Source organism: Lissotriton helveticus, chromosome 3_1 (assembly GCF_964261635.1).
Source record: "Lissotriton helveticus chromosome 3_1, aLisHel1.1, whole genome shotgun sequence".
Taxonomy (NCBI): Eukaryota; Metazoa; Chordata; class Amphibia; order Caudata; family Salamandridae; genus Lissotriton; species Lissotriton helveticus.
This window is the reverse complement of record NC_136061.1, coordinates 293,943,349-293,968,516: the sequence shown is the minus strand read 5'-3', so window position 1 is coordinate 293,968,516 and position 25,168 is coordinate 293,943,349. Positions and strand designations below refer to the sequence as shown.

The window sequence follows — 25,168 nt, the reverse complement described above, 5'->3', positions numbered from 1 at the left end:
TGCCCTGCGCTGCCTCAAGCACATTGGAAAGCATTTCTGCAGATTACATACAGCCCAGCATGGGGAGAGTAAGTGACTTGCTTAGAATCATAGGGTGTTGAACGGATTCCAAAACACAAACCTAGATCCTAAGTCGGCAGCTATGGCCGTAATGCCACAAGAATGTAAGTGAATCGCTAAATAAGGAGAGAGGCATATTGTTGGAGACTCACAGTAACTAACTACACAGATCCTCTTTGGCGACAGGCAAACTACAGAGACCCTCTTTGGCGACAGGCAGGAAACTTATTTGTGCATGAAACAATTTACATCTGAAAATAATGCTAACAGCAGAGAGTAAGGTTCACTGCTTTTCTTGCAGTGTACACTAATGGCATTCAGGCCCATGGAGAGGAGATAATGACAGAGAACAGCACAGAGCCAGAGAGGAGTATATGGATACGAAAGAAAATGAACTTCTGTGAGGATTGGCACCTCAGCAAGCTACTCTGCTTGTCCCTGCCATGGAGGAAGGACAGCTCTTACTACACCGTAGGGCCTACATTGTTAAATAGGGGCTGACGTTGCATGAAACTGGATTAAAATATTCTGACCATCCTACATCACAAAGCTGTGGCAACTCATCACGTACTTGCCAGTGTGTGCGTCTCTTCGGAGGCTACTGCTGCAGTCTGTCTTATTTTGAAGTGTTGAATTGTTTCTATACCATCTTCTGCGGCCCACAAGATCCGTAGGGACATCTTTACTCAGCTGTATAGCTGCTCTCATTTCCGGGATTGGTAAAAGCATTGAAGGTGATCGCGGACTAAAGCGGAGGGACTGCAGGAGATGCTTTACATTGCCAGGCTGATGGCCTCCTTCCAGCTATATGTAGTTGAGCCTACAATCGCAGCAGCAGCAATAAACATGATCCACCATTGTTTGTAAATCGTTCATTTCTTTCAGCACAACCCAGCCGCAAAAATAAAACAAAAAACAAAATGGTATGAAGCGGCTAGCACTTTGTTTGGGAGCGAGGGGATGAGTGTGGGTGAGGGGGAGAAGAAACATGCACGGGGGAGCAAAGAAGAAAAAATCTCACAGGTGCAATGTAGGGAGCATCAGGCAGGGAGGGGGGAGAAATAGTATCTCAATCACTTCAGGATCAGTGGACAGGTACTGATTAACATGAATCAATGTGTGCTTGGTCCCTGCTCCACAAACATGATCGGAAGTGACTTTTTGGTTGCACTGGCCAATTAGGGACACTTTAAAGAAGAGTGACAAAGAAGCAGACGAATGGCCTCTTCTCTGCCAGATTTTCTGGCCCCCTTGCCGCTTAGAGCAGCCAACATTTCGATTCTTGGGGACCTAAATATCCATCTCGAAGATCCCGACTGTACGTCCACTAAACAGCTTATTTCTACTCTCGAACTCTTCAACATTCAATTACTGAACTCTGCCCCTACACATCGTGCTGGTCACTTATTAGATCCTATCCTGTCAAACCTCCAGTTGGACTGCTCCCAGAAAGCACGCCAAATAGAATGGTCCGACCACTTTGCTGTTCCTTTCTCATTGGATATCACCAGGACAGCATCACAGATCGGAAAGGAAATAGATAAACGGACACGCAGTTGGGGGAAAATTAACATGCCAGAACTTAATAAACAATTATTGAGGACACTTCCTAACACCGACCTATCTATCTCCGCACTAAATTGTGCAGTTGGTCAGTGGTTAAATAATGCTGTTGACTCCACGCTTCCCTTGACATATAAGAAAACTATGCCTCATCATCCACCTGCACCATGGTTTTCCGACAAGCATAAGTGCCTCCGCACTCATTGTAAGATTTTAGAAAGGAAATGGAGGCGCAATTATTCTCCTATCCGCAAAGTAGCTTACAGAGAAGCTCTGAAGGGCTATCATAACAGCTGCAAAACAGCCAGAGCAGACTACACTAAAAAAATAGTTTCAGATGCACAACACTGCCCTAAGGTGCTCTTTTCAGTTGTAAAAAAACTGACAGGAGCGGACTCTATTCCTACGTCTCCCGCGCTTGACAAGGTTCAATGCCAATCCTTAGCTGCCTTTTTTGTTAAAAAGGTCGACTTGATCTATGATCTTTTTACCCCGCCATCGATGGTAATACCTTTTGCATCTGGCGCTGTGCAGTCATCTGCTAATGCCGACGATACTGCCAAACTCTCTGTATGGCAGCCATTAGACAATATTTCCTTCTTTTCTTGTCTAAATAGTGTGCGCTCTGGCTCCCCGTGCGATGCACTTCCGGCCAAAATACTCAAACAATTAGATTCTTCCACCCATCAGATTTTTGTTAAATTGTTAAACGCCTCACTTACTGAGACATATGTACCCCAGCCATGGAAACACGCTATGGTAGTGCCCTTGTTAAAAAAGTCTGGTGCGGATATCTCGAATCTTGCTAATTTTCGTCCAATATCCCTGCTACCCATCTTCTCTAAAGTGTTAGAGAGACACATTAATACCCAGCTCACTGAACTGGTGGAAAGTTCTGGTTTCTTACATTCCTCCCAGTCGGGTTTTCGGTCCTGCCACTCGACCGAGACAGCCCTTCTTGGGGTGACAGAGAGCCTCCGACACGGTGTCGACCAGGGTGAAACCATGGCGCTCATCCTTCTGGATTTGAGCGCAGCTTTCGACACCGTGTCACATTCCATCCTTCTTGACTCTCTGCGGTCACTCGGCGTGACTGGTAGGGCCTTAGCCTGGGTGGCCTCCTTTCTTGGCGAGCAAACCTTTCAAGTTTTCTCCCCTAAGGCGGCATCAGCGGTCTGTCCCTCAGCGCGGGGTGTCCCCCAGGGGTCCATACTCAGCCCCCTATTATTCAATCTTTATGTAAAACCCTTGGCTAACATCGTAGAGCAGGCGGGGCTGACCCTGTTCTCTTACGCTGATGACACCCAGATTGTCTTCTCCCTATCAGGGCGAGACGAGAATAACCCCTCTGCACTAAAGTCGGGCCTCACTCTTGTGGCGGACTGGATGCAGAGGAACTGTCTCAAACTGAATGGGGAGAAGACAGAGGTGGTCATTCTGGGAAAAAATAAGAACCTCTGGGGCCCTCAGCACTGGCCAAATGAGATGGGTGCACTTCCTGTACCCACACATGCTGTACGCAACTTGGGCGTCCAAATTGACGACAGGTTAACAATGAAGCAACAGGCCACTAAGGTCGCAGCAACCTGTTTTTCTACTCTTAGGTGGCTACAAAAGATCTTATGGATGCTTCCCATTCCTTCCCGTAGAACGGTTGTCCAGGCATTGATAACTTCTCGCCTGGACTATGGCAACATACTATATTTGGGTGCTGATGTAGCCACTGTCAAAGTACTGCAGGTTGTACAAAATGCAGCCGCGCGACTCTTGAAGAATGTCCCTAGAAGAACTTCTGCATTATCTGCCTTGCATGATCTTCATTGGTTGAAGATCTCCAGCCGCATAAAGTTTAAGGCATTATGCTACATGTTTAGGATCAAGCAAGGCATTGCACCTACTTACTTACAAAAGCTGGTGCAACTTTACTGGCCTAAACGTACCTTACGATCCTCGGAAATTGGCAATTTCTCTATACCAAGATTTAAGCTGGCAAGGATGGGGGGACGTTCCTTCTCCTATCTCGGTCCTAAATATTGGAATGCACTGCCCTTAAATTAGAGACCAGCCTTCTTCGTTTTTGCAGAGCACTGAAAACGCTGTTGTTCACATAAGTAGTTAGTACCTGCAGGTTGGCTATCTGATATCTTCTTCTCCAGTCTGTCCCTAGCGCCGGGAAACCCACTGTGGGTAGCTATGCGCGGTAAAAGTTTAAATAAATAAATAAAAAATAAAAAATAAATGGCAAGCAGTGGGCAGGATCAAAGCCCTTTTTGTATACAAATGTGTCTCGCAAGCAAGACAAGTCCCAGCGCATGCGCTTGCGGGCTCTACCCCAAAAATTCTTTTATTTAGTCATATGGGACAGCTCTTGCCATAGGTAACGTCAGTGAACTTTGCAGATAACTGCTATTAAGACCAATTATAACGAAGCCCATATGTATGCATAGTGTGGTGGTAATGGTGCGACATAAGTGTCCCAGGCAATCGTTGCACAGAAGTGAGGGAGAAGGGCAGGGTGGTGGTTAAGCACAGATCTTTGCTAGAAGTGCATTTATCCAGCTGACCCAGTTGCCTTACCAGGATGTGCTTCATATGCAAATAAAGCTGGCTTTGCAGGCTTTTTTGGCGCTAGACCAGACACAAGAAATATTCCTGTCAATGACAAAACAGGCACAATCGCCAAGAAGTGAAAACATTTCCGGTTTTATCTTTCCGAAGGAAATACTTGTTAAACTTCAAATAAAATTAATGAGTTGCTTACATTTATTAATGTGTAGGTCAAAGTGTCATCTCTGAGAATTGAAAGGCTAATGGCAAAATGTAGAACTTAATAGGGCGTCCATTTGCCTTTCATATAAGGTATTCCACTTTCCTGGTGTATCTCGATTGGTAATTCATTCCACCTCTCCTGCACTTCTAGAAAAGTTGACTTGATTTGGCCTGGACTGAGGAAGTGAAAGTCAACCGAAGGGCTACATACAATTTAATTATCCATTTAGGATACACTTGCCCTGTAATTTCTCTAATCTACAGTATCGTTTTACTTGGCAGACTATGTAATGTATTGCACACTTCAGTGTATCCAATCCATTCTCTGCTTCTACCAGTGCTCATCAAAATATATTTATAAATATTACATTTGAGGTTTTGAGCATCGTGCCATTTTTAACCCATCTTTGTAAGTTTAAGCATTTGAGAACCTCAATTTGTGCTGAAGAGGAAGGTGTTAAAGTCTGGGGGTACAAAATCTGTATTTACCATTCAACCTCCCACGAGACCTCTTGCTCACCCTTCCGTCGAAAACTACTTAATAGAATTACACCAAACGTTGGATGAAACTAACTGTATTTGAAATTGGGCCTTTCTATTTGTTGTAAATCCATTTCGTAATTTTTTAGATAAAGAGGGTACAGAAAGGCACTGGGCGTGTTTTAAGGTGTAAATGTCTTGTCTATTACTTCACCAAAATTGCACACATACGGCTTTGCACTGGATTTGAAAATCGAAATTTGAGAAATAAACAAATGCAGTTGGGTGAGGTAACCTTGTTCCCTCAGTCCAGTGTGGAATCCTTATAGGCTTTAAGGATCCAGGTAATCTGATTGGCTTGCAGTGATTAAACATTTTTGTTGCTTATGCCTTTAAAGAATTACAGGAACCAAAGACTTTGGCCTGCATAAAAAGTGCCCGGAGTACATGAAGGTTTGGAGGAGCATCACCTGACTGTGGAAAATATGTGGGGCAGATAGGGTTCTTCTTTTTTTTATTTTTATATTTCATTGCAGGGTTTGCGGAACCGGTCCACAAGTCTGCACATATTTTTTTTTTTAAAAAAGGAAATTCATGTGGTGTATTACAATGAAAACAAGAAAAAAACAGTGCAATTATGTATGGTCATAGAACTTACAGAATGATTACTGTGGTGGGTGCCAGAGAGCGACTGGGCAAGATGGCCACAACTTAGGGAGGTTCCATGCCCGCCGGTAATCCGTTAAGAATCTTCCAAACAGCTTGTTCCCCCCACTTGAGTTATGGTTAGTTCTATTGGGCTTACTTTCTTGCTGGTACAAGAACTCTTAGGTGCATCTGCTGTCTACAATTGCAGCCTGCTGAGATGTGGCTGGTTGCCTGGAAGTCTGATTTCAGGTGGCTGAAAGCACCAGTTCAGGTTGATGAAAAACATTCACCAGAGTGAGTGAATTGGGAGGGTGTTTTAAATCCCATAAGAGGTGTGTGTTTTATAGACCACTGTCCATGATGAACATAGCTACTAAAATGCTGACAAAGGTGATAACTGTGAGATTGAGCAGGGGCCCTCCTAGTAATGTAACTCCGGTAATGAGTGAATTGGGTAGGGATCAACATTGGGGTAGCAGTAGATAAATTGGAGTAAAATATAACTTTTCTCATGACACTGTGCACTGACAGACTACCTCTTGACTTAGAATGGAAAATACACTTGGTGTGCTATTTTGATCATCAGAGTTCACTAAATTAGTGAGGTAATAATCCACGGTAACTATGGGCTTGCATTCGATAAGTTCTCGAGGCTGTCACAAGGTGAATGTCCCTTCTGTTGCTCATGGCCTTGTTAAAATGCCCCCCTACGATTGCTCTTCCTTTTCATCAGTATTCCCATATCGTTGATAATATGCTTCTTTGAAACATTATGCTCAGTACCTATAGAGTTTGTATGGTCGGGTAAATGACCTCACCTGATCTGGGCACAGTTAGCCTGCTGAATGAAAGGGAAGGTTTCTTTATTCTAGGCTTTGAAGTGTATTTGTGGGTAGTGCAAGCACTTTCACCTAGAGCTGCTATTATACTGACTATCGACCATCACGTCTGGCTGTAGAGGCAGATATGGTGTCCCCTGTTCCACTAAACTCTGTGCTGGCTAAGCCACTGCACATAACATTAAATAAAGCGGCTTGTATGACACTGTCTTGGCATCAAATGGATGCTAGTGGGGGTCTGGATGCAGTTTATTCCTTGAAGCTTCAGGTACTCCATAATACCTGTCTGCAAGTCATCACAGTATGCACAGTTCAATCACAGTTGAAGCACCTAGGTTTAACTAGAATGGGTTATGTGTATCCAGACAGAGTTTTTAGGTCCATAGATCGTTTTAAGGAGTTAAGTGACCAAATATCATTAGATGTGTATTTGTACTTCAGACTTAGGCACTTGTTATTGGACAACTACCCCATATTCCGAATGAACCATTAATAAAGACGACACTTACTTAGTTGATTATGACTATTACTTCGCAAAGTATTGTCGCTAGGCTGTACAACATGGTTATGAGGAATAAAGGGAAAAATCTTACGCAAGGTCTTTAATAAGAAGAAGCATGAGTACGTTATGCGGTTTATCTGGCCAGCAAATTTTAGTTGATTATCAAACACCACTCCTAAATTCCTAGCCTTAAGGGTCGGACATGGACATTACCCTGCCTCTGAGGGCCACCACTATTGATTCCACACGGTAAGGCCCCTGCCAAACTCCATTACCTCCGTTTTCTCAGTGTTGATTTTAAGGAAATTTTGGCTCATCCCGCTCATGATTTCTGACAGACAGATATGGAAGCTGATGGCAGTCCCTCAGGCTGTTTAGATATAAATACATCTGATAGAGACTACTAGCCGCATATTCCTTCACGTAGAATTATCCCCAGGTGTGAGACTGGATCCGGAAACTTTTTGCCCCAGCATCCCTGCTCCCCAGGGTTGGGTGGTATCACGCGACTCCGCCCAGGTGTCGTCCGCGTACGTGAAGTCAGCGAGGTCACATAAGTCCCACCCCGACGCGCCTACATCAGTTTTTTCCTTTTCCGGGTGCAACGTGGATCCGGTCTCTGCTCGGGCCTGTTTTGGGCCTCCTTTTTTCTCCTCATTGTGCTATTTTTTGGTTGGAACAGTGTGCAAATGCCTTCGGGCTTCAAGACTTGCACGTCGTGTGGGCGTCTTATGTCGGCGACGGGCCCTCACCTTATTTGTATGTGGTGTTTAGGAGAAGATCACAGCACCACTGCCTGTGAGGCGTGCCAACAGCTGAAGCCGAAGTCGCGGCGGGAGCGCCGGATGAAACTACTTTCGATGCGTCTCTCAAGGTCGGCTTCATCCCTTCGATCAGCCTCGGCAGACGGTTTCAGAAACGGCCATTGTCGTCGTCCTCGCCCCTCTCCGATGGCGTTGCTCCCCGGTGGGTAAGTGTCACAGTTTGTCCCCGGGGGTTGCTGTTCTGTCTGCCAGGGGCGTGGGCTCTCCGCGGGTGATGCGGCCCCGCGTGTTGGCCTCCTATCCACCATTTCCCGGTGAAGGGGCGTCGAGAGTCCAGATGGAGAAATATGCGGCGGCTTTGCAGGCCTCGCTGGCGTCTCCCCCTCCTTCTCTTCCTGGGGCGTCAGCGGATCCCTTGCCTTGCGTGGGGCCCTCCGCGGTGCTGCCGGCTGCTCCTGCCCTGGCACCGACTGGTTCGGCTCCAAACTTGGAGGATGTGGTGCTGTTGGGATTCGGCCCTTCGGGTGTCTCTCCTTCGGACCACGGCGCCTCTGCCTCGCTGCGAACTCCCGCGGGAGTCCCTGTGGTGTCGCTGGAGGTCGCCAGGGCTCGGGTTGCATCCCTGAGCCCCGCTTGGCCCTCTGGACAGGCAGAGGCCTTGTCCATGGCTGAGCTGACGCCGCAGTGGTGCCGGCACCTACTGGCCCGGGCGGTGCCACAGGGGTCGGTTGACCCTCCTCGTCCTGCTCTGAATCGAGGCTGGGCGGAGACCCCTCCGGCCCCTTTTGCCCCTCCACGCAGGCGGCTGCCTCGTCGGAGGTTGAATTGGCTCTGGCGCCGCCGCATGGGGGCTTCGGGTCACTCCCCCAGTCCCTCTCGTTCCTCCACGCAGGCGGCAGTCTTGGTGGAGGTCGATTCGGCGTCGTTCCGGCCCCGCTCCATGGCCGCTCCGGCTCCACTCCGGTCCCCGGCGCGGTGTGGCTTGGAGGAGCCCTATTCGGCGTCTCCTTCGGCACCGGAGGGTGTTGACACCCTCCTTCAGGCCGTGGATTTGTCTTTGGACGCTCCCTCTTCTCCGGAGGTTGGGTGCCTACTGGTGTCATCCTCCCTGAGACAGGCGGCCGCGTGGTGTCTTTTTCACCGGCGTCATCAAAGGGCGGCTCCCTGCCGTTTCCGAGGCCGAGCTGTTCGCCGGAGGAGCGGCAGGTCCCCCATTCTTCGGTTCCTTCTGACTTCCAGGTCTGGCCTTTGCCCGTGCCGCTTGACCTCGGGTACGGCCACCTTCGTTTGCAGCCGTCGCCCACAGAGGAGCTGTTTCTCCCCTGCGGGGCCCTACGGAGGCGGGTGCAGCCTTCACTCACACGGGGTCCACGGCTGTGGGCATTGTGCGCATGGGTGAGCCGGTTGCTCATTTCCCGGTGGACCATCTCTTGAAAGTTCTCCAACAGAACTCTGGTGGGAGGGACCTCTTGCTTCCCTTTGAGGGCTTGCTCCTTTCTTCCCTGATGGGGGCTTGGAGGCACCCTGTTAGAATTGGGGGTCTCTGGTTGGCGCAGGTATGTACTTGCGACAAGCAGGGACCTTCTCCTCTAAGTCAGGGCAAAGAATTTACTCTTAGGAATTAACCCCTGCTCACCCTCTAGGTAGTGTGGCGCAAGCAGTCTAGGCTAATCTCTGGAGCACATACGGTTAAGCATTTGAAGCAACACACACAATAAATCATTAACCCACTACACAATGACACAAGACTGTTGGTTCTGTAAAAATATATCTTTTATATATATAACTTCTCAAGCAGGCTTCAATTACAGATTTAGCTGTAAAGACGGGTCCAGTTACTTTTTAGAATGAGGCCACAGTTCTTAAATATCATAGACAGTACTGAGAATGTCAATCAAAATAGCTGCAAAATAACAACAGAAGGGAGGTAGAGTATAGAGATAGGATTCTTACTCCACGGGCACTGTTACTCAAACAAAAGGAATCCTACTCACAGTGGACAGGGAGAGTGTAGACCACGGAAGTGGGGGACACTCAGTGTTTTGTAAAATACCCCTCACACACCAACAGGCCCCTTAGTGTCATGCTTCATCATCAGGGTCTTCTCACCCCTCTAACGGGATGCGGCGTGCTGCGACCTGCGACTACGCGGGAGCACTGAAAGTATAGACTATGTGTGGTGCATGTGATGGGAGTGGTTGGGTATTTTAAATGTGAGTGGTGGGGTATGGTGAAGGTTAAAAAGTACCTGGCTCGTAGGTATCAGGAAAAAATTGTATTCACTACCTCGGGCTGGTACTAATAAAAGAAGTGCAGTATGAGGTAGTTAATTGTCGTAATTATGGACATTACCTCTGGTGTGCGTCGACATGTTTCGGAGCTTGTGCTCCTTCTTCAGGACGGGGGCACAACTTCCCCACCTTACTCACGTTTCTCTATTAAAAGTGTAAATAACTAAAAGTGAAAGATTATTTACAGTCGGGGTAGGTTGCTAGATTCGTAATAGAATCAGGGCGAGATTACCTCCGTGTTACCCCTTACGCTGCTCGGCGGAGCAGCGTAAGGGGTAACACGGAGGTAATCTCGCCCTGATTCTATTACGAATCTAGCAACCTACCCCGACTGTAAATAATCTTTCACTTTTAGTTATTTACACTTTTAATAGAGAAACGTGAGTAAGGTGGGGAAGTTGTGCCCCCGTCCTGAAGAAGGAGCACAAGCTCCGAAACATGTCGACGCACAACTTCCCCACCTTACTCACGTTTCTCTATTAAAAGTGTAAATAACTAAAAGTGAAAGATTATTTACAGTCGGGGTAGGTTGCTAGATTCGTAATAGAATCAGGGCGAGATTACCTCCGTGTTACCCCTTACGCTGCTCCACCAGCGGAGCAGCGTAAGGGGTAACACGGAGGTAATCTCGCCCTGATTCTATTACGAATCTAGCAACCTACCCCGACTGTAAATAATCTTTCACTTTTAGTTATTTACACTTTTAATAGAGAAACGTGAGTAAGGTGGGGAAGTTGTGCCCCCGTCCTGAAGAAGGAGCACAAGCTCCGAAACATGTCGACGCACACCAGAGGTAATGTCCATAATTACGACAATTAACTACCTCATACTGCACTTCTTTTATTAGTACCAGCCCGAGGTAGTGAATACAATTTTTTCCTGATACCTACGAGCCAGGTACTTTTTAACCTTCACCATACCCCACCACTCACATTTAAAATACCCAACCACTCCCATCACATGCACCACACATAGTCTATACTTTCAGTGCTCCCGCGTAGTCGCAGGTCGCAGCACGCCGCATCCCGTTAGAGGGGTGAGAAGACCCTGATGATGAAGCATGACACTAAGGGGCCTGTTGGTGTGTGAGGGGTATTTTACAAAACACTGAGTGTCCCCCACTTCCGTGGTCTACACTCTCCCTGTCCACTGTGAGTAGGATTCCTTTTGTTTGAGTAACAGTGCTCGTGGAGTAAGAATCCTATCTCGGAGCAGCGTAAGGGGTAACACGGAGGTAATCTCGCCCTGATTCTATTACGAATCTAGCAACCTACCCCGACGTTCTTGAATTGCTCATGGAGCCAGAAAACCTTGCATAATGAGTCATGCAACTGCATGGACCAATACCGCTGTAGGCACATTATAGCCTTAATTTATCACTGTAAATAATCTTTCACAGGTGTCAGGCAGAGTCATCAGTCGCTCCCCAGGGGGCGGAGCCAGCATTGTGTTGGCAGAGCACAGCCCTATTCAGAGTCAAGGGGTACTCCCACCACCCACTCTGGTGTAATCCCTCTATTCACCACCTGTCATCCCCAGCCCTGTCACTCACACAACCCAGACAGCAGATACACATCCTGGCAGAGGCGGGCTGAAATAGTCAGGCAAGCAAATGCTAACTTTCTAAAAGTAGCATTTGCAAACACAGGATATTAAAATAAACTTTACTAAAAGAAGTATTTTATTATTCTGAGTTCAGGCATACTAAACTTGACTTTCTACCATGCCCTCTGAGTCTGTTGGGATTATAGAGTGCAATAATTCCAGCAGCCCATTCTGGCCTATGAGACAGGTAGGTTTACAATAGTGAAAAACGAAGACGGCTGTAATTCACTATTAGGACATGCCACACACATCAGGGCTTGTCCTACCTTATGCTTACAATGCACCCTGCCCTTGGGCCTATCATAGGGTTGACTAATATGAAGTTAAGGGAAGATTTTAGTGACTGGCAAGTAGGTGTACTTGCGCAGTTAGCATGACAGTACAAGACTGCACTCAGGTTCTGCAATGGCAGACCTAGACACATTTTACTAGCCGCTTCTGTGGGTGGCACAACCAGTGCTACAGGCCCACCAGCAGCATTTGTATTTACAAGCCCTGGCACACCTGGTGCACTTTACTGGGGTCTGACAGTAAACCAAATAAGTCAATCATGGAAACCAATCACATATAGCAATGTACAGTAGGGAGAGCATATGCACTTTAGCACTGGTCAGCAGTGGTAAAGTGCCCAGAGTCATTAAACCAACAAAAACAAGTCAGAGAGAATATTGGAGGAAGGCAAAACGTTCAGGGATGACCCTGCCAAGAGGGCCAAGTCCAACACGCCCCGCCTGAGGGGATCCGGTGCCTTAACACCTTCTGCACCAGCACCTTCTGGCACCGCGTGACCTGGCGTGTCTTACCCTCCACCCCTGTGCATCAAGTCCACTTTTGCGGACTGCTTTTCCTTCCCTGCCGCCACTGTTGACTCTGCCGTCTCGGGAGGCCCGCTGGCAGGACTCTTGGGGGCGCAACATATGCTCTACCAGCGCTGCCCTACGGGCCCTTAACACCTTATGTGTGTTGGCTAGGGCCTATTCTTGTTTGTGGGACTCGGCTGAGTCCTTGGGATCCGTAGCTTCCCAAGAGACAGTTCAGGTGGATTTACGGCATCATGCGTTGGATGGCTGGGAGCTTGCGGCGTTCATTCTCCGCTCCGGGCATCTCGGAGGTGCTGGGCCGGGCCATGGCTTCCTCAGTCGCCCTCCGTCGGGACGGCGTGTTCCCTGAGAATATGCGGGTGTGGCTGATTGATCTTCCATTCAATGGCAGCCTGTTATTCCATGCCCCAGCTGACTCTGCCATCCAAAGGTTCCTGGTGGGGCTCTGTCCTCCTCCTCCGCCTTATCCTCCTCCTTCCCCTCCTCAGTGACTGCTGAGTTGAACTGGTTCTGGACCTTCTTTTGGGCCGTTACCCTTGCTGTGGAGTGTGTTTTATAGCCATTCGAGTCCTCCTTGCTGGGACTATGGTGTTGTTGACTGCTGGACGGCCCCTTTGTTGACTGTGTGTTTTTGCTAGAGTTGTCTGCACAGACTTGGCCCTGAGATTAGGCCTTCTGTTTTTCTCTTGGGCTACTTGACAAGCCTTCAGCAGGATTTTTTTCCCCGTGGCTCTTTCGTTTTTCCTCTGCTGCTAAAGTTCTTCCAAAGAGGTTTCCCATGTCTTGGGACTGAACTTACCCTATGTGGGGTGTTGGTAGCTGTTATATAGCTTGCGCTCTGATAGGGAGGTCTGGTCGCCTTTGGGTGCCTGTTCTCCATGGCGTTTATGTATGTTGCTATTGCTTCTTGAGGTCGTGTGCGCGGACCCCTCATGTGGTGTGTCCGGGCATTTCCTCACCTTCCTGCTCCTGTCCTGAGGGCTGGGATGATTCTGTGTTTCTCCCTTGGCAGGCGTCGACTGCCCGGTCTTTCTGGTGCCCTGGGCTGTTCTTCTTGCTTCTGGCGGCTTCTTACTGTCTGCGCCGCTCTGGCTGCCTGTTGTCTTCCATCTCGGGTAGGCTCGCCTTCTTTTCCCTTGGGCCCTCTAGGCTTTGCTTCTTCTTCTTCTTCTTCTTCTTCTTCTTTCTCTTCTTCTTCTTCTTCTTCTTCTTCTTCTTCTTCTTCTTCTTCTTCTTCTTCTTCTTCTTCTTCTTCTTCTTCTTCTTCTTCTTCTTCTTCTTCTTCTTCTTCTTCTTCTTCTTCTTCTTCTTCTTCTTCTTCTTCTTCTTCTTCTTCTTCTTCTTCTTCTTCTTCTTCTTCTTCTTCTTCTTCTTCTTCTTCTTCTTCTTCTTCTTCTTCTTCTTCTTCTTCTTCTTCTTCTTCTTCTTCTTCTTCTTCTTCTTCTTCTTCTTCTTCTTCTTCTTCTTCTTCTTCTTCTTCTTCTTCTTCTTCTTCTTCTTCTTCTTCTTCTTCTTCTTCTTCTTCTTCTTCTTCTTCTTCTTCTTCTTCTTCTTCTTCTTCCTGTCCTGGCATTGCATGGAAGCTCTGTTGCCTTGTGGGGGAGTGGGGTGCTTCGGCCTCTCTGGCCTTGCCCTTGGTTCCTCTGTTGTGAGTGTACGGGCCTCTTCAGACTTCTTTCTTCTTCCTACATCCCTCTTGGGGTCGGTGGCGTTCTGCTTGTGGGGGTTCTTCTTACATGGTCTGCAGGTTTGGTCCCCTGTGGGACCCTCAGTCATGTCCAGGCTGGTGGGGTCCTTTCGCAGACCCTCCTTCCCCGTGGGTATTGCTAGGCTATCTATTCTACGTGAAGGAATCTGCGGCTAGTAGTCTCTATCAGATGTATGAGTTACTTACCTTCGGTAACGATGTATCTGATAGAGAAGATTCTAGCCGCAGATTCCTTCGCGGCCCGCCCTTCCTCCTCGTTCTACGAGGACCCTTGGGTTGGTCTTTGGCACTCGCCTCCATGTGGAGGGCTGTGTCTCCTGTGAGTGCATTCTTTCGCTCTTGACTGGTTGTTCCATCTTGTTGCTGTTCCTTCCTCCTCTTTGGTTCATTGGAGGAGGGTTTACGGTACACCTGTGCCCCTCTGCTCTGGCTGCTGCAGGTTTGGATATTTTTATTTTTTTTAAACATGTTTTATTGTCAGACTGCACATATGTTGCAGGGCTCTGCACACCAGAGACAACTGCGGTAATAAGCATGACATCAATCGGAAGGCAATCGAACTATCTTTGTGAGCAACAACAAGCAAAAATATGACATGTCAATACTTATGAATCCAAAGCAGCTCCCTACCCCCTAACTCCCCCCTCCCCAACACCCTCCCCCGGAGTCGCTCAAGTTCCACCAAGGCCCACCTATACACCAAAGCAAAAGCACAGAGAAATAGCTGTATATGCACACCCACCTCCCCGCCCCCCCACCCGCACCACTTCAGGACCACTGGACCCATCCATCACTCTGCCGGAATATCTTCTGACACAACAGGAGGTTCAAGCCACAGGCCCCTGTAGTCCGCCCAGCATTTCCAAATTGTAGAATGTTTTCGCTGGCACCCCCTAGCTACGAAGATCGGCCTCTCCAATCCCATACAAAAGTCTAGTCCATTTTTCCACACTGCCACCCACGGGGCCCGCGGATCCTTCCACGCCCTGGCTATGTCCCTCTTGGCCAATGTGAGGCCTAGTTGCATCAAATGCCTTATGTACACGTTGCCCCCCATCCATTACATGTAGTAAAGCAAACCGTGGCGTACGTAGGAGCTCCCACCCCAACACCTCAGATAGGCAGGCCAGGACACCCCTCCAGAACCAATCCATGGAACCACAACACCATACTGTATGCAAAATTGTGCCTTCCTCCCTACCACAGCGGAGACACTCCGATGAGGCAATCAGTCCCGCCCTCCAAAGTCGGACCCTGGTGAAGTAGACTCTATATAAGTATTTAAATTGAATAAGACGGAGGCGCATTGCTATGGCTGCACCCCTGGGGGCGGCTAGAGCCTCCCTCCAATCCTCTTCCTCGAGTTCGACCACCTCCTCCTCCCATGTCTCCCTGAGCCTCTGCAACGTAGGGGAGCAATGCGTAACCAGGAACTGATATATTCGGGATATCTTCTTCGTCTCCAGGTCCCCCATAAACACCTTCGCTTCTAGCGGACTAAACTCATGGAGAGACTCTAATCCCTCCAAGCTAGGGGATAATGCTTGACGGAACTGAAGGTACCGAAAGAACTGGGAGCGAGGCATACCATATTCTTTACATAGGTCCTGAAAGGACTTGAGTGTCGTGCCCCTTAACACATCTCCCAAGGTCGAAATGCCTATGTTATCCCATCCCTGAAATCCCTGAAGTGCCGCGAGGCTGGGCAATCGCCCATTGTTCCACAAGGGGGTTTCCCCCGTCAGGGTATTCCACCACCCCATCCGGCGCAGAGCCCGTCTCCAAATTCGAAACACTACCTGTGTGGCCGATGGCAATGCGCCTCCCCAGAGCGGGCGCAGAGTAGAGAATAGTGTGCAGCGAGTGGGACCCCATGAGATAGCGTTCCAATGCGTATGCCGGGTCCCCCTATCACCATACCACCACTCATTCAGGACCAGCAGATGTGAGGCCTGATAGTAGGAAAGGATGTCCGAGGTTGCCAACCCTCTGCAGTAAGTGGAGAGAAAGCATGTGCGCAGCGCCACACGTATAGCTCCACCCTCCCACAAGAACTGCCCGAGCATTGAGTTCACCAGCCGGAACCATTTGGGCGGAATTGGATATGGGTGATTTTGCAGTTGGTATAGCAGTCGGGGGAGCGCCACCATCTTAAAAATTGCCGATCTGCCATAGATCGTCAGCGGCATAGGCGACCAGGTCCTGAGATACGCCCGAACTCGCTACCATACAGGCTCCAGGTTCCTCTCCCAGGAGACGGTCGGCTCCTCCGAGAGAAACACCCCCAGATATTTAAGGCCTCCCCACAGCCACCTGAAGTATAGATGCCCAATCACCCACCCACAACCGCTCCCCTATCACACACAGCGTAGACTTGCGGGGATTCATGTAGAGCCCCGATGATTCCCCGAAGATCTGCATTATCCGCAGTAGGCGTGGCCCGACCTATTGAGATCGGTGAGAAAAAAGAGGACATCGTCCGCATATAACGCGATCCTATCGGACAGACCCTGCGCCCACTCAAACCTATCTATGCTCATCCACGCCGCTAACTGCTCCATAGCCAGGGCGAATAAATATGGCAAGAGGGGGCAGCCCTGCCGTGTGCCACGCCTAATAGAGAACTTAGAAGAGACTGCTCCCGCCACCCGAACTGACGCCACCAAATCGGTATATAAGAGTGTCAAGTAGGACATGAAGCGAGGCCCAAGATTAAGCCGGGTAGTTGTGCGAACAGATAGACCCAACTCAAGAAGTCAAACGCCCTGTCCTAGGAGGAGCGCAACCTGCTCCCCGGTCTGCCGGACCGCCGCCATCACCATGTGCGCCCGCTGAACATTGTGCCTGGTCGCCCTATAAGGCATAAGGCCCTGATTCGGGTGTACGAGCGCTGAGATGTGGGGTAGGAGCCTGTAAGCCAACGCTTTGGCCAGGACTTTGGCCTCGACGGTCAGAAGAGAGATGGGACGGTAGGAGGCATGGTGTTCCAGGGGCCGGCCAGGCTTGTCAAATACCACCACTTCAGCATGTCTCCAGTCCGGGGGAAGCCTACCCTGTTCCCGGGGATCCTCCAACGCCGCCCGGTAGTGAGGAGCCAGCTGCAGGGTATATTTTTTGAAAAACTCACAGGGGAACCCATTCGGTCCAGGTGCCTTCCCAGAGTTAAGCTTGCCCAGGGCTGCACCCAGCTCCTCATCCGTCAGCGGAAGCTCCAGCCTATCGCGCACCTCATCGGACACTGCCTTAGGTGGCAAGTCTGCTATAAACTTGTCCACAACATATTCCGGTAGGCACTCCCTGTGGGCGTAAAGGTCCGCATAATACACGGTGAAACTCTCCTCCAGCGCCCTCGGCTCCGTAATCGGGGCACCCTCTTCGTCGAGGATCCCCGGAAGAGTCTGAGCATGAAAGGCGCCCTGACAAAGGCGATGCAGCATTGTGCCTGACTTGTCTCCCCACTGACATATCTTGCTACGCTTTGCCAGCCAGATCTGCCGAGCCTCATCTAGCTGGAGGGCTGCATAGGACTGTTCTTTCTTCTGCCCCTACCTTTGGATACTGCAGTGTTGCACTGCTCCTTATGGTGTTGCTTGTCTCCTTTTTTTCTACTGATGCTGATTCTAAATTCAAGTTTTTTGTTTATAACAGATTGGCCACGGTGTATATTTCTAATGTGTTGTGTCTTCCCCACTCCCTCGGCGTGAGAGCCCTGATGAAGGTGCGCCCGTAGACCCGGGCCTTGCACCGAAACGCGCGTTGGCATTACGTGTTTCTTGGGTCCTCCCTTATCGACCTGGACTTTCTGGCAGTTTGCTACGAAGATTCCGCAGGATCCGATTCTTGTGTCACTCTGGGGATTACCTTGAGGAAGGTGTATATAGTGTTTGGTATATCAGTGAATGTATGTGTGTGACTGAAAGAGAAGAATGTGTGTGCATGTTGAGAGGTGATGTGGGGTTTTCGTATTGTGTATTTATTGATGTATATTTTATGAATTAATCAATTGATGTACTATGTTATGAAATATCTTGGCTAAAATGTGCGCAAACAAAATATGAGAAAAAGAAAATAAAGATTTTGTACATTTATATCTGAAATTTATTTCACCCTGTGACCTTTCTGCCGCCCCTTGGTGAGTTCCATGTTGTGTATTGAAAGTATTGGACTCTTTATGGGCCATTGCTTGATCCGCTTGGGTGGACTTTTTCCCTTGCAGTAGTATACTCTGCTCCCTACCTGCTAGAAAGGAGGTGAGGAGGGCTAGTGCTGTACCCCCAATCCCCACAGCCGCCGCACTAACACCGTGTGGTTCACAGTGTCAAATGCTGCCGATAGGTCTAGAAGGATAAGGATGGCCCTACCCCTCCTACCCAGCTGTCTGTGAATTTCCTCAGTTGCCATTATCAGAGCCAACTCGGTAGAATGGCATGATAGAAAGCTGTGCTGACAGGCGTCCAATAAGTTATTGGAGTCCAGATACTCAGTTAACTCCCTGTTCATTGATTTTTCAAGAATTTTTGCGGCTATTGGCAGGCAGGATAACAGTCGATAGTTTTTTACCTCAGTTGGGTCCAGGGCAGGCTTTTTGAGGATCGGCCTGGTACAGGCTTTTTTCCAAATACAAGGAAAAATGCCAGACTCAACTACTTTGTTTAAGAGAGGGGGATAGATGGAAACTAATCGTTTCTGAGACTAAATGTACAATGGCGGGGGGACAAGGATCGTTAGATGAACCTGACTTCGTAGTTAAAAGACGGTCATTAACTTTCTTGTTCGTAAAGGTCATAAAACTTGTTCGTTGACTCTGAGTGGTAGGCTCCTCAACGGGCCGCCTATAAGGTATGACCGCAGCATGAGCTGTGTGGAGGAGGTCATCGTAGATAAGTTGCACCTTTATTTGAAAATAGTTGGCCAGCTTATTACAGAAGTCTTGATCAAGCCTGAACGAAATAGCCTGCTGCAACTTGGAAAGGGCAAGGACTGACTTAAAAATCTCCTTAGAGGACTTTTTGGCCTCCCCTATTTTTGTAGAAAATTAGTCCATTTTAGCTTTGATAATAGCCTCCTTGTATTGTTCCAAGGCTAGGTTATATGCCACTTTGTGCTCCTTGGTATACTCTGATCTCCAAATTTGTTCGGCTTTCCTACATTTAGATTTTATACTTTTATTGTCTGGATGTCACCTGGAGTCCTCTTGTTCTGATGGTTCTTTGTGGAGCTACTCTAAGCCAGTTATCAAATTGGAAAGCTGCATCATTATTATACCTGACATATGCGGGAGAACATTTGTCAAGGGCCAGTTCCAAATGGTTTCTCTGTATTTTGTGCCAGGATTGAATTTTTACATGAGATGGCCTGTTTAAAATGGGCCGATTGGGCTGCGTTTGTTTAAGTTGGAAATGTACAGCCTTGTGGTCGGTCCAGGGTAAAAAGGAGATGTTTACCAGAGTAATGTCGGGATAGTTAGTAAAAATGCCATCAAGTGTGTGGCCGGCCTAGTGCGTAGAATCGGACACAATTTGAGTTAGGCCGTGCGTAGTCAGGTTATCCAGTAAACTGTTTGTATCTGGGTTATTGTTTAGTTCTAGGTGGAAATTTAAATCTCCGAGAACCGGAAGCGTAGGACATTCTAAGCAGGATTCGAGAAAGGTCAGCAGAGCCTGGGTGAAAAATGCTCTGGGTCCGTGAGCTACCCATGAAAGGTGGGAATATGAACATTTTTATTTTGTTTTGTTTTTTCCTGTGTACACACAAGGGGATTCAGTGTTTTTTTTCCAGAATCACAAGATATTAAGCCAATGCTGAGACTCACACCTGGATCCCCAGTTCCTTGGTCGGCAGCTGTGATTTTGATATGCATTAGTGTTAATCTGCCACCAGCCCGCTGCTGTTGTTTTTATTTTACTTTCTGCCAAGTGCATGTCTCTCTACAGTTCATCTCTGTCTCTCATGTTGCTCCCCAACCCATTTTCATACCTCCCATGCACCACTTAAATAACAACCATCAGCCATCTCACTCCCCCGTCTCGGCCATTGTGAGACTACCGCCATCTTGGAGTCAGGCAGAAGCCGCACTAATATGAATCAGGAGACTACACTGCTCTAGGAGTGATTATTGGCTGTGCTTGAGTGCACGGTGTTCATAGCCTCTCTAAATTATGTGCGCAGGAGCCGTCCATTTTTGAGGCAGCCCGGATGTTTTTGGCTCTGCCAGACGGTCGCCGCTCATGCCCCTTGTGGTACAACACACAAGCCATGCCTCACCAGGAGCCTGGTGAGGTGAACGGTGCCCAAGCAGCTGTCTCCGCCTTTAACTAAGGCTCCCAACATTTTGTTTAGTACTTACTATGATCCTTGCTCCAAAAAAAGCCTGTTTACGAGAGACCGATCATGCTCGATGCTTGTTAATTACTTAATCAGAAGCTCAAATTCATGCCTTGAAAAAGTTCAATATTTTTCGATAAAACATGTTTGGGGATAACATAATGATATGATCCACGCAGAACTACGAAACGACTGAAGCCATTTAAGGTATTAATAATAATAATAATAATAGGGGGTCTTGTAAAGCGCATGGTGACGCACAACGGCGTATCCCCGCGCTCCGATACGAGCGTGGTTAGAGGCGGTGCTGAGGGGAGGCCGTTATTTCACATATAGGAGTGTTTTTAGCTTTGCTCTAAATATAGACTCTGTAGGTTCCAAACGCAGCGCAACCGGAAGTTTGTTCCAGCTGGATGCGGCAAGATACCTGAAGGACCTGCCGCCCATCCTAGCTCTGGTCACTTTGGGAATGGTAAGGCGCCCTGATCCAGAGGATCTAAGTGCGCGTGTCGGTTCGTAATGAGTCAGGAGACCCTGAAGTGGAAAGGGTGCCCTGCCGTTAATAATCCGATGACAGGTGCAGAGGGCCTTGAATTCCACCCTGCTTCTGACCGGGAGCCAGTGTAAGGCCTGGAGAGCGGCTTTGGAGGCTGATCTTCTCGGCAGTTTGAGCACCAGCCGGGCAGCGGCATTTTGCAAAACCTGTAGACGGCTCAGGTTTTTCTCAAGGGTACCCAAATAGAGCAGGTTGCCATAGTCCATTTTGGACGTGACTAAAGCGTGCACTAGTGTCCTGCGGGCTTCGGTGGGAAGGAGCTCCAATACCTTCCTGATGGTCTTAAGGATCCCGAAACAGGTGCCGACCACCCTGTTTACCTGGGGACCAAAGGTCAGATCGCAATCGAACCAGATACCTAAATTCCTCGCCTCCCGGCAGGGAGTAGGTGCAGGTCCCAAGCAAGGCTTGGGACCAGCATTCAGATGCGTAACTGGTGCTCTTGTGTAATAGTCTGAATAGAGCTTTCACTCCCCAGAAATTACAACTCGCTACAGAGAACAAATTCTGAATACAACTTTCACTCAACCTAAGCTGCAACATTCAATCCAACAAAGTACATTGTGAATGCGCCCCACCCCACCTTCTCCCCTCTGAAGGAGGATTTAAGACAGCCACGACCAATTAAAACAAGGCCTGGCACTTTGTGAAAGCTTTACAGGTTTCCAGGTCTGTCCTGGGGTGCAGGTCACTAGCCTATAAAAGCTGGCTGACAAAAAGCTGATCTTCCCACTCCTTGGTCAATGGTCTTATTGAATCCGGTAATTTAATTTGGTTTTAGGGACAAAATAATGTAAGCACCCGCTCACCCTTTGCTCGCACACCTTTTAACCTTGTATAGGGTAACATCTCTGAACCTGTACTCTCAAACAATTCTCATTCTGCACTAAACTGGCATCAATCACCATGCATTGAGGCACTTTCACCCTGCACTCAGAGACTTATCAACCTTCATTCATGCACCACTCACCCTGCGCGCACTCACATCGTTCTCCCTGCACTCATACTCTGCTCCCACATCCCTTAATGTATTACTAATCCCATAGTCGAAACCTACTTCATTTACCAATGCTTGTTATTAATGGAGCAGACTTAGTGCTGTGATTATGCTTCCAGCGGGGTTTCAAATTCGATGTGGACTGCTTTCTTGTTGACGGCATATTGCCTTTGGAAGTTTTTGTGACCGAATGTAAGAAAAAAGACTTGTTTATTTTCTGTTTCGACGTCAGGCAATCTTATTGCCAGTGCTTTACATTGGCCGGTACTGAGTACGGGCACTTCCGATTTTTTTTGCCATCAGTACCGGCACTTCTCTGTAGCCAGGGAGAGTACTGGTACCCTGATGCACGGCAGGTGTAGGTTAGGTTTCTCCTCCTGTGCAGGGCAGATGCCTCTCTTCTTCCTAGGAGCTTGGAATGAACCGAGCACTAATGTAGCCTTTTGCAGAGTTGCAGTCCCCATCCAGCATGGGTTTGAAAGGGCTTGTGCCACGCTGTTATTAACAGGACAGGATCTCTAGACATACCCTGCACTGCCAATCAGGTGCGCAGCGACCATTCCGGTGAAAGTGCCATCATGGCTTTCATTATGTGTAATGAGTTCATCTGTTTTATTGACATAAACGCTTTTCTCGTGAGCTTTAATATGTGCTGCAACTAGTACAAAAGTTATTATGTATGATCATATCTTGCCCTTGACCCGCCCACATGCCACACCTCTATTTTATTGAGTACCTGCACTTATTTTTTTACCATTTAAAGCAGGTTATTGCTGTTATAACTTGTTTTAGCGCTTCCTACAACACATCTCCCGTTTCTGCGCACTGTGCATGTTATGTGTTTCTTTTACCAAGTATAATTGCTCTCATTTGATCAGCCTCGAAATGATAAAGTCTGAGTTGGCCTTGCCAGAGTTTTTGTGACCTTGAAATCGCTTTCTTCCTCCGACCGAATGAGAGATAGAGAAGCGTTCACAGCCAGCAGGAACTCGGACTAATTAAAAATAACCAGACCCATTCTAAATTACCTGGGATGGTGGCACTCGAGTACTGCCGGTTTTCGGACTGTATTGTTCTATTATTTCGCACACCTGCCTACAGTTGTGAAAAATGAGCCATCCGGGCACTTTGGTTGCCTTTGTTGTACTCTTTGAAGAGGTTTTGTGTCTAGAACGGATTTGTTTTCTCTTTGTCGCGTACATGAAATCCCTGACTCATGGAGATGTTCTCATGTTGCTTTGTCAGCGTTCCTGTTTTTTTTTTAATTGGGCGAGTGAACGGAAACAGGGCTCGGACCCAGAATTGCGAGCCTCGCCGAAGCGTCTTGGCCTCAAATGACAGCCGAACTCCCGCCTTTGCTGGCCGCTGTCGCTGCTCGTCTTGGTGCCTTGAATTCGGCCTTGGTTCTCTTCATAGGCAGTTGTTCATGGAGTAGCAATGAAAGCCAGGGGGCTGGCACGCCGCACCACTGTACAGTTCCAGCCGATGTGTCCTCTCGGTGGGGGTGTTAGAGGCTGGATTACAGGCTCTGCGCAGACAGTTTTCTTAGTCTCCATGCACAATCCTCACGCCTTTTATTGTCCTTGGCATGCGATCCCCATGTATTTAGCACTACGTGTGGTACAGTCCTTCCAAAATGCCTATCATCGCGTGGTTCTAACATTGATGTTTGACTCGCGTTCACAGCCTTTTGGCTGCTCGCACGGTGATCCGGAAATAGACAACAGTGTGTTTATACTAATAGTGATGTGGAGCAAGACCAGTCTTTGACCAGCCCTGGTGGCGTGGAAGGAGTGCTAAGAGATGCGCAAAAGCGGCGCTGCTGTTGTCAAAGGCGTGTGTCTACGAGAGCCAAAGGCAGGCATGCAGTTGGCACGGGTATGATCAGGTGCCTGCTGCACCAAAGTCTAGATACAGATGTTAAAGAGCTGCGTTTAGATTATAAAAACATTTTTAGCATTTTGCTTGTAATGTAAAATCTAAACTGGACCAACCTCACTAAAATGAGCTTTTCCAATTATTCTGCGAGTGGATTTTATTTTTTTTAGTGCATAGTTTATTATTTGAAAAAAGGTTAAGGGGCCCAACGTTGTATCATACGACAAAGGAATCTACTGGCGAAGCATAAATTGCAGAATACCAGTGGTGCCTAGTCCTTTTTCCACCTTATACCACCACTCAACAGTTCATTAATCTTATTCTCACTCTTGAAGGTTACTATTCCGTCTCTGATTATTCCCTTTGTCACTGATTTTAGATCGTTCTCTCCCGCCTTTTTTTGTAGTTTTAGAAATCGAATCCTAGGTATTGGAGCGTTGTGCACTAGTTACATAACACAAGGACACGTTCGTTGTTTGGTAGGCACAAGGATGATTCGTCCGGAATCACAGGAACCTTCGTGTCCGATCTCCATGTGCCTTCACAGATTAAACACTGAGTATTTTATGAGAAGAACTACGTTTACTTTGCGCAAATTAGTGGCAAAATTGACCTTTTAGCACTGTAGTATACAACTAATTTGTATCAAGTCTTCCACCTAATTCTGCACGAATGAGCCCCATTGAGAGCTAAGAATGTGTTGTAAAGAACTTGTGAGCAATCGCCAGGAATGGGCTAGTAACCAGAAACTGGACCCGGGCTGGTGTTAATATCGTGAAAGCAGCGGCATCCCCGCGTGATCCGCCGAACTCTGTGCTCCATCGAAATCTCGGGAGTGCGCGAGATTAGCAGAGCCGCTTCCCTCCCGCCAGTCCGCGCGCACCCGCTTTTGGGGAAGTGCCGCCCGTATCCACCTTGTGACTGAGCGAGAACATTCACGATAAGATCAGCATTGCTGGTAATTCCGTGCTGAGTCATGCTGCGCTGCTGGGCGCGTGCATGCAGCTGCACGTGAGCCCGAGAGGGACAAAAAGCCTTAATCACAGGGAAACATTGAAGTAAACGGAGACAAGAAACGAACGCGTTTGACAAGGAGCGCTTTCACACACGCGAGACCACGCATTTAATAAAGTCAATACGGAGACTTGGACAAGGGTGGTGGCTGGTGGAGAAAACACTGATCGATATGGGCTCTGAAAATCACTGAATGTAGGAGGAGCTTTGTAGCACAGACCGCCACCATGTTACTGAAAAGACTATGGACGTCCACACGGGGTATCCAGGGCTAGCAGCTGGTTGCCCCTATAGTGTCTCTGTATTTGCTACCCGTGGTCACTAAGGTCTTGAAACAGAGACAGGAACA

At 48.2% G+C, this 25,168-nt stretch overlaps 1 protein-coding gene across 7 annotated transcripts in view; it reads left to right on the top strand.

Annotated features, from left to right (window-relative positions):
• Positions 1-25,168, top strand: part of VMP1 (vacuole membrane protein 1) — a 917,545-nt gene that overhangs the window by 616,237 nt on the left and 276,140 nt on the right. The window lies entirely within an intron of this gene.